We start from the raw sequence: 9,132 nt of genomic DNA on the forward strand, positions 1-9,132 counted from the left end.
GAAGTACATCTGCCAACATTGTTTTCCCTTTTCAATTGCCAAAGTCTCTTCATCAAGGAGATCACATGGGCTTGTGGAAATTACCCACGCCCATCTGGATGCCCTATTCTAGCCCTTTATAAAGCCGTGACTTGTACCGATTTTTGGAGCCATATTTCATCCATCTTTCCATCTTTTCTAAATCTTTTGAGAGCATTGCGGCTAGGGTTTAGAGGGGATTTGGTAAGGGTTTTGGAGGGGTTCTACGGCTTCAACACCGCATTTCTCTTGGAAGATAGTTATTGGGGTAGCTTTCGTCGTCATTGATCCGGCGTATTGTGCCCTAGGCTTAAAAAGAGGACCTTTTGACAGGACGAGGCTGCTCCATGAGACCATACGAATACCGAGGGGATCTCCATATGGATTACATGTTTTTACTTTCGATTTCATTATTGATTGTATATTGCTCCATGGAGAGCTAAACCCTCTACTGGGTACTTGAATTTGTAAACCCTAAGATGTTATTATTCACCTTTTATTATGCTTTCCTTAATTGATGTCTTTAATTGAGTTCCAATCTTGAATGCTTATTGAATGATTTCTCCCTTAGAGTGAAACTAGGGTTGAGAGGCCATTTTTGTAGCCTTTGTGGATGAGTGAGACACCATGAGAGTTAAACAATGCTAGATTGGAGAGGGTTGAGAGGGTGAGTCGAGAGGTAGCGGAACGTCCCCTTCACCGTCCGGTGTGATTTATCTTACCTTCATGTTCCTAGAGTTCTTTATGGTCATAATAGAGTGAAGTGCTAAGAGAGGACCTACGCTGGGGCTTAGTTTCATGAGCAACAGAGTAAAGCGGTTAAATAATCCTTAGTATCTGGGGCTTAATTGTGACTGGGGATCTTTCACCTGAATCAAAGGGTTATTTCTATATATAGGAATATCACCTGGAATCTCTAGAGCTTCTTGGAACTGTACACAGTGTGAGGTGTTGAGACTGAGTGATTTCTCTGCCTGGGCATAGTGTAGCGTTAGTCACGGTTGACCTTAGGTTTGGGACCGTGTATTTTAGGATCTCCACGACTCGTTCAGCATCAGTTGGGAGAATAGGCGTTTTGGAAAAACTTTGCACTTTGCTATTTAGCTATTTATCATTCATTCTATTTCACACTTTCTTATTCTTTCATCATTCTAATTTGTTCTTTTTCTTTGATTTTAGGAAAAATGATCAAGATACCCGATTTATTTGACACAATAACGGGAATAGTTGAAAATATTAAACAAAAAGTTCAGTTGTTTGCAGTACAATAAACTTCATGTTGTTCCCTGCAAGAGCAATTCACCATTAACCATCCCGTTGATGACATTGACAGAATTCAAGATCAGAGTTGCGAGTTGGATATGTGCTGGATCAGTTTGAAAAGTTTGCATTGGCATCTATGAGCATTGATAAGTGCTTGTGCGTTAAGAATGCGAAATGATTTTTTCTTTACAATGAGCATTACTTTTATAAGGTTTAAGCGCTAATACATGTGTATTTGTGTTCTTTTGCACATGTAGGGTTGTGAAGCTGTGTTTTAAGAAAAGAAACCAAAAATAGATCGTGTATGCACTATTTGGTGGAATCTTGGAAGCAACAAACGCGAAGACACAAGTAGGGCTCTAAGATACGTGAATGTGTGCTAACCTTCATGTATTTAGGCCATTACAATGAGTTGGAGGGCCACGAAGGCAGTCATATTTGTGTATCCCAACTTGTGCATTGATAGCAAGATCTTAACCAATGAACCCGTTTATTGAATAAGCGACGCAATCTACATTATAAACGTGTGCCCGTTTACGTTGCTTTGATGAAAAGTGGATTCAGGAGTGTTTTTGGCGGGGGTAACGCAGCAGGTACTGTAGCAATCAATGCAGCAATTTAATATAGTAGTTACTGTTCACAGCAGGCCGAAAATCAGAATTCCAGAGAATCCACACGGGCGTGTGTAAATTCCACAGGGGCATATGGAACATCCACAGGCCCGTATGGATGCCTGATTCCAGCCTATTTAAAGCCGTTTTCAGCCTGATTTCAGCATTCTTTTTCCCATCTTTTCTCTATCTTTTGAAAAGTTTGCAGCTAGGGTTTAGAGGCGTTTTGGCAAGGCTTTTGGAGTGGTTCTCCGGCTTTGACACCGCGATTATCTTGGAAGATAGTAATTGGGGAGCTTTCATCGGCACCGCTTCAGCTAGGTGTGCCCTAGGCTTGACAAGGGGACCTTTGGAGAGGATGATGCCACTCCACAAGACCATCGATACGAATACCGAGGGTCTTTTCCTATGGATTGTTTATTTTCACTTTCGATTTCATTGTTGATTGTATTGTGCTCCATGGAGAGCTAAGCATCCTACTGGGTACTTGGATTTTGTAAACCCTAGAATGCTATTATTTCATTGACCTTTTATTATGCTTTCCTTAATTGATGTATTTAATTGAGTTCCAATATTGAATGCTTGTTGAATGATTTCTCCCTTACAGTGATACTAGGGTTGAGAGTCCCCTTTCCCGTCCGGTGTGATTTATCCTGCCTCCATTTCCTAGAGTTCTTTGCGGTCACAATAGAGTGAAGTGCTAAAGGATGAACACCGTTGGGGCTTAATTGCGTGAGTAATAGAGTGAAGCGTTGTAGTGAGTTTAGTATCACTGAACCAAAGGGTTAGATCTACACATAGGAATAGGGTTTATCACTTGGAATCCCTAGATCTCCATGCAACTTTGCACAGTGTGAGGTGTTGAGAATGAGCGATTTCTCCGCCGGGACATAGTGTAGATAGAGTTAGTCATGGTTGACCTTAAGTTTGGGACCGTGTGTTTTAGGATTTTCATGACTTATTAAGCATCAGTTAGGAAGCATAATAGGTGGTCTTGCACTTGAAATATTAACCCTAGGGGGAGCATTGTCCGAGTACCCCACTTCTATCGATTGCCTTTCCTCTCAATTTTATTCTGCCTCTCATTCTTATTTCTTTTATCTCTTTTTATATCAATCTCATTCATCATACCATCGATTCATTCTCATCATAGTTAGATAGCAATCTTTTTGATTCTATTCACTATTCCATGTGGATACAATACCCACTCACCTTGGATTTATTACTTCGATACCCATGCACTTGCGGTTTACACACATATTTGGCCGTGCCAAGTTTTTGGCGCCGTTGCCGGGGAATAGGCATTTTAAAAACACTTTGCGTTTTGCTATTTTAGCTATTTATCATTCATTCTATTTCACACTTTCTTATTCTTCCATCATTCTCATTTGTTTTCTTTTGTCATGTCTTACTTTTTCTAGCAAGGAGCTTAAATGATGATTGATTCGCTCATTGTTCTATATTCTCAAGTTGAAGATCTAAGTAAAAAAGTTGATAGAATTGTTACTTCACAACAACAGAGCAATCCATGTTATGGCACATATCATCCAATTGAAGTGGGCTACCCAAACCCATTATTGAATAATGATGGACATCATTGGAAAGCACCTCAAGGTGAATGTCAAAAGGGTGAGCTACTTGGAGAGGATGCGCTTCAGTTGCAAAAAGTATTAGCTAATTTTATTGAAGCAACCGATGTCCGTGTCCAAAATATCGAGACCACATTTAGATGTCATGAAGCCTCCTTTAAAAACCTTGAGAATCAATTAGGAGTGATACTTGACACACTCTCTAAGGAACCACAAGTATTTGAGCAAGCAATTCAAGTTCTTTCTAGAAATGATATGGTAGTGAATGACAATGAAGAAGTAGGACAAAATGTGTATGATGTTGTAGAGAATGAGAGGATGCAAGAAGAACCTTTCTTTCAAAGTGGGGATTGCTTCAATGGACAGTGTGTTTGTGAGCAAGGAATGATGCAAGAAGGCTTGGTGAAGACATATTGCTTTGAAGTTGAAATGAAATAAGAAGCAAAACCTAAGGTAATGGAACAAGCATCTCTCTTTGGGATTGATCAACTCATAAATTGCGAGAAAGAGATTTTGGGTTTGGAAGAAGATGTGGGTAGGAGATTGAAACCATCCAATGACCTACCTGTGCTAAGCTTGAATAATTCCCAACCCAAATCGTTTCCTTGGAGGCCAAATGTAAGATGGTTGGACTCTCCAACAAATTTTCCGCCTCGGAAAGTAGATTTTTGGTTTAAAGGAAGTAGCTTTGCAATGTCTAGTCTAGAAGAACATACTCTTTTCAAGCCTCCATAGGGTAAGGAAGAGGTACGTCAACCTAAGTGACGTAAAACAAGCGCTTCTTGGGAGGCAACCCAAGTTTTTAATATTTTTCTAGTTTTTAGTTAGTATTTGCATGAATAAGGCTTTGAGTGCTGGCGTCTTGATTCTTAGATGCTTTCACTGTGATTTTCTTGTGGACATTGTGGTGTTATCATGTGAATAATCGTGTGTGCCGAAGAATCTTGGTCGTTTGAGCATGTTTTTTTTGTGTTTTCTCAGGTTAAAATTGATTTTTAGGCAGGCTCTGAGTGTATGTTTGTGTTCAAGAATTTTCTATAGAGCCTGCAAAGTTTTTCTAAGTGTCCAGAGAAAACACACGGCCGTGTAAAATTTTCGCACGGGCGTGTGTTTTTCGTTCAGAGCTCATCCAGAGACGGCACAGGGGCGTGTACTCACCTTGTGAGCGACCTTGTGATGGTCCACGCCCATGCAAAATTTCCGCACGGGCGTGTGTTTCCCTGTAGAGACAGAGATTTTTCCTGAGAAGACATAGCGGCATGGACTCGCCCCTGTGGATTATTTTGTCAACAAACGCACAGGTGTGGATAATTTCTGCATGCCCGTGTGGTTCTCTGTTGAGAATTTCTCCTCCATCCTGAGAAGACACAGGGGCGTGTCTCTGCTCCTGTGAATTGCCTAGTAGGGATCCACGCCGTGTGGAATTTCCGCACGGGGGTATTAAACACTTAGAGAATTTTCTCGATTGGACAGGGAAGCCACAGGTGCGTGCGTTTGCCCCTGTGGGTCAGGTGCATGGGCATGGGAATTTTCTGTACGCCCGTGTGGATGCGTTCTGAAGCATAAGGTGTCATCTCGAGAAACCACAGGGGCGTGCGTCTGCCCCTGTGGGTCTCTCTTATGGAGTTACACGGGCGTGGGTAATTTCCACACACCCGTGGGATGTATAGAACTCAAAAGGCTGCGTTTCCTCTTTATAAATTTATTTTGCCTTTTCATCTTTTTACTCCCAAACATTCTGAGCACGCATCCTTGCACTCTCTTGACGTCTCACCTTTGTTTTAGAGGGTTGTTACATGAGTTTTCCTTCCGTTTTCTATTCTTTCATTCTCATTTTGTCGGTAAGCTTCTCTTACTCTTTTCTTCGCCCAATCTTCATTTATTTTCACCTCGAAAGTGTGAAAGCCACCTTAACGGCCGCTTTGGAAACGGCTACTTTAGAGGATGTGTGAAGCCCATCTTTTTGTTTTGTTACTTTTTGTCGTTAAATAAGTCCCTTATACTTGAAACATTGAGGAGTATACTTTGGTTTTACTTGAGTGAGTTTACACACACTTACATGATCTTGGGTTTGTTGTCTTTTTTTCTTATTCGAGTTTTTAGCTAGAGCATTGATTTTTCATATTTAGTGTTCAAACTTCCTTTACTTGTAGAATGCTCTCTTTGCATGCTTTAGTGAACCTATGGCCGAGCACTTTCAATCTTTCCTTCTTCTACACTTCAATGTTTTATTTCTTTGCTTGAGGACAAGCAAAAGCTTAAGTGTGGGGGAGTTTGATAAGTGCTTGTGTGTTAAGAATGTAAATGTTCTTTCCTTACAATGAGCATCACTTTGATTAGGTTTTAGCGCTAATACATGTGTATTTGTGTTCTTTTGCGCATGGAGGGTTGTGAAGCTCTGTTTTAAGAAAAGAAGTCAAAAGTAGATCGTGTACGCACTATTTAGTGGAATCTTGGAAGCAACAAACGCGAAAACACAAGTGGGGCTCTAAGATACGTGAATGTGTGCCAACCTCCATGCAGAAAACTGATTTTCTAGAAATTCAGACGGGCGTGTGGAAATTCCATAATCCCGTGTGGATGCCAGATTCCAGGTTATTTAAAGCCGTGATTTCAATCAATTTGGGGATCCATCTTTCCATCCTTTCTTCATCTTTTCCCCATCTTTGGAGGCTCCCGCTTCTAGGGTTAGGGAGGCTTTGGCAAGATTTTTGGAATGGTTCTACGGCCTTCGACACGGCATTCCTTCGGAAAAGAGTTATAGGGGGAGCTTTCGTCGATATCGTTTCGGCGAGGTGTGCCCTAGGCTTGAAGAGAGAACATTTGAAGAAGATTAGGCTACTCCACAAGACCATCGACACGAACACCAAGGGGATTTATTCTCGGATTGCAAATCTTTACTTTTGATTTCATTATTGATTGTATTGTGCTCCGTAAGAGTGACACACCCCTTCCATGTGACCCGCAAGTGCACGGGTTTATCGAAGTAATAATACCCCGGTGAGAGGGTAGTCGAATCCATATAGAATAGTGATCAGAAACACAAAGATTGCTATTTAACTAAAGTGAAAATGAATCAATAGTGTTGTGAAAAAAATCAATAAAAAAAAAAGAAAAGAAAGAGGGGCACAATAATGTGAGAGGAAAGGCAATCGATAGAAAGTGGGGCATTTGGACATTGCTCCCATAGTATTATTGCTTCAAGTGCAAGACCAACTACAATGTCTCCTAACTTATGCTTAATGAGACATGGAAATACTAAAATACACGGTCCCAAACCTAAGGTCAACCGTGACTAACTCTACACTATGCCTCGGTGGAGAAATCAATCAGTCTCAACACCTCACACTGTGTACAATTACAAGAAGCGCTAGGGATTCCAAGTGATAAACCATATTCCCTAATGTAGGTCTAACCCTTTGGTCCAGGGAAAAGACCTCTAGTCACAATTAAACCCCAGCACTGAGGATTACGTCGAAGCTTCACTCAGTTGCTTGCGCAACTAAGCCCCAGCGGAGTTCCTCTCTTAGTACTTCACTTTATTGTGACCGCAAAGAACTCTTGGAACACGTAGGTAGGATTAATCACAACGAAGTGGAAAGGGGGACTCTCCGCTACCTCTCAACTCACCCTCTCGACTTTCTCCAATCTTGCTTTTTCTAACCCATATGGTGTGTCACTCACTCACAAAGACTACCAATGTAGACTCTCAACCCTAGTGTCACTCTAAGGGAGAAATCATTCAACCAGCATTCAAGATTGGAACTCAATTAAAGACATCAATTTATGAAAGTATAATAAAAGATCAATGAAACAATAACATCTTAGGGTTTACAAGTCCAGGTACCCACTTGGGGTTTAGATCTCCATTGAGCAAGATACAATCAATAATGAAATCGAAAGTAAAAAACATACAATCCATAAGTAAAACTCCCTCGGTATTCGTGTCGATGGTCTTGTGGAGTAGCCTCGTCCTCTTCAAAGGTTCCCTTGTCAAGCTTACGGCACACCTTACCGGATCGGTGCCGACGAAAGCTCCCACAATAACTCTCTTCCAAAGGAATGCGGTGTCGATGGCCATAGAACCACTCTAGAACCATGCCAAAGCCTCTCTAAAGCCTAGCTCCAGGACTCTCCAAAGTCGCTGAAAAGATGGAGAACAGATGGAAAAGAGGCTTTTGAAATCGAGTTGAATTGCGGCTTTATATAGGCTGGAATCGGGAATCCACACGGCGTGTGAAAATTCCACATGCCCGCGTAAATCTGCGGAACTTGGTTTTTTAGCGGGCTGTGAATAGTAATTAATGCATTAAATTGCTACGATGATTGCTACAGTCATGCTACAGTACTATGCCAAAAACACTCCCGAATCCACACTTTTAATGGAGGCAACAAAAAAACTCCGAATAGTACGTTTGATGGAGCTATATTCATTAAGAGTTGAGTCCCAATGGGTTGTGGAGCACAAACGGCCATAAGATCGGGTCCATGATTAGTTCTTAAATTCCATACTCACAAGACCATTTGCACATATACACAAGGGGGTTCAGTGAAGCTCAACAAAAACAAAAACAACTCGAGTATATAAAGATAAGGCAATGAAATTCAACTCGAGACAAAAATAAATTATAAACTCAGAAGGAAGATCCTTTTTGAGTGATACAAATAAAAAATAATAATGGAAATGAAAAACGAAAAATATAAAGAAACTAAAAGAAAAGTAACAACGCATCAAGCGTCGGTGTCCTTGGTGGTCGGCACTGGTGCTGCTGGTGCTAAGTCAAATGGTGCCGGTGGATCTGGTGATGGTGATGCTGGAGGTGCATGAGGTGTCCTGGCTCTCATAATGAATGATGAAGCGGCGTCTCGCTCTGACAGCTGCTGTAGGATGTCGAGATGCGCCATAACCTCTATGTGGTTCGCAGCTTGCGTCGCTCGAACTTATACAACTTTAGTTTGAAGAACCCCTACAACACTCTCGAGCCTCTCAAAATGATCATAGGCTCGAGATGGGGAGAACATGGACACTGGTGGCGGCTCCTGTGCTACAGGTGGTGCCTCAGTCTCCGTATGATCTGGCTGAGACCCCTCAACAATGTTGTATCCTCCCCCGACAATCTCTAGGGCAGGCGTAACTAATACATACACTCCAGGCCTGCATCTGGACACTAATCCCATCAGTCTCATCATATTCAGGCCTAGAGGGGAGGGGATGATCATCTTCTCGACCCCGCGAATGGCGTCTAACAGACCCATGCCCATGACGAGTATGGTAATGTATAGGCCTCAGAACAATACACCTATTCTCGTGTACGGGCCCAGGTGTCTCAAATAATTTGCTACAATGTGTCCCAAATGTTGCTGCTCGCTCTATACCATTGACTATAAATAAAGTAACTCCTGCCGGCTCAGAACTCCGGTACTGTCAATGCAGCCGCTCGCCGACCTGCTCAGGACCTCGTGGATGTATCTGTAGCTCGGTCGGGAAAAGCATGTGGCCTTGGAAACCCTCAGCTCATACCGACCCTATCCATAGAAGGCCCTATATTCTCTCTGAGGAGTCAAGCTGGAAGGATATTTAGTCGGTAATCAGTCCAAATCGATGACACAAGGTTTGGGAAGTGGATGGATGCATTCTTTAAATGTTTAGG

This window comes from Dioscorea cayenensis, chromosome 19 (genome assembly GCF_009730915.1).
Source record: "Dioscorea cayenensis subsp. rotundata cultivar TDr96_F1 chromosome 19, TDr96_F1_v2_PseudoChromosome.rev07_lg8_w22 25.fasta, whole genome shotgun sequence".
NCBI lineage: Eukaryota > Viridiplantae > Streptophyta > Magnoliopsida > Dioscoreales > Dioscoreaceae > Dioscorea > Dioscorea cayenensis.